At 48.7% G+C, this 1272-nt stretch overlaps 1 pseudogene; it reads right to left on the bottom strand.

Annotated features, from left to right (window-relative positions):
* Positions 1–813: 813 nt before the first annotated feature.
* Positions 814–1025, bottom strand: LOC124719215 (annotated as a pseudogene).
* Between the last annotated feature and the right edge of the window lie 247 nt (positions 1026–1272).

Below are 1272 nucleotides of genomic sequence, written 5' to 3'. Positions count from 1 at the left end.
GGCCGGAAAACCTAGCACTTCGATTAGTGCTGGAATGGCACAATCGAAGGGCGGTATCCTTGCGGAGTACCGCCAGAGATGAAAAACCGCAGTGTCAGGGCCTAAATGCTTGCAGCGTGTGCGTTCCACATGAGGGAGTGACATACGGTGGTGCGGGCTGATATGGCAACAGGCGACCGTCGAAAACATCGCAAAAGCAAGTGCCGGAAGGAACGACAATATACGAGAGCACTCGTCAACAGCCCAGTACTACCCTCCATGTCGAGGAGTAAACTGCGACTCCTATTTGAACGCCGCTAGCTGCCAGGGCAGTGGAGAAGCCGTGAGGCCGCCCCACAGCAGCGTCAGGCCGGTGCGAGCTATACTGGCGCGAGCTACACCTAGCCGAGTGCTTACATGGTCCACCGCCTACTGCATATGTGTGTGTGCGTGTGTACACACGTATTCTGCGTGCGTGCGGCGGCGACGACGACGACGTTCGCGAGGAGCTAAGGTTATAACTCCAAACAATTTAATTAAAATTATCTGTGACCAGACCATAAGAGACGCTAACGAGGCATCCGAAGGCACTGTCCTGTGCCCCCATAAATTACCAGCCTAGCGTAATGCGGCTGCAAGTGCGGTCCGGCTAACCGCAAAAAAAAAAAAAAAAAAAAAAAAAATTCTTAAGATAATCTTAAATTAATTAAAAGAAATCGTGGTGTGTAAGCAACTAACTACTGGGCACATCAACATTTACGACAAGTTTTGCTACCAGCGGAATATCTGATCACTGCAGAATGTTAACCCATTTCAGGCTGTGTTTTAATTAATTTTAGGTGGGCCGATCCCGGCGGTACTGCAATGCCGGGCCAACCCACGACAGAGGTGGAGCAAGCCCCTAGCGCTCCGTCAGAAGCCAAAAATGAGTTTAATATTCTGGTCGTGTGATGCAGGACGTATCAGATATTAAGCTGATAAGAACAGATACTACACTTTTTTCCCTCCTACCTCCCCTATAGCCCTACCTTTTCCTCTCCAAAAATGCCGCCATCCTCTAGTGTCGACGCAGCACGTAAAGCAGGGTGCTGTTAGTAGCAAGACTTATTGCCATAAACCGAAAATAAAAGCGGAGGCATACTCTGCTAAGCCTCAGGGGGCGACGACACACTACTCAGAAACACACCTCCCTCTGCAGGTGTGAGGCAAGTGATGATTTTAAAAACTAAATAGAAAGAAATAAATAAAGACAGAAATGAAGGCAAAATAAAAAAAAAACAGCGACGGCAGCAC

This window comes from Schistocerca piceifrons, chromosome 1 (genome assembly GCF_021461385.2).
Source record: "Schistocerca piceifrons isolate TAMUIC-IGC-003096 chromosome 1, iqSchPice1.1, whole genome shotgun sequence".
Taxonomy (NCBI): Eukaryota; Metazoa; Arthropoda; class Insecta; order Orthoptera; family Acrididae; genus Schistocerca; species Schistocerca piceifrons.
Note: the sequence above shows the minus strand (reverse complement) of the source record. Positions and strands in the feature narration are given on the sequence as shown.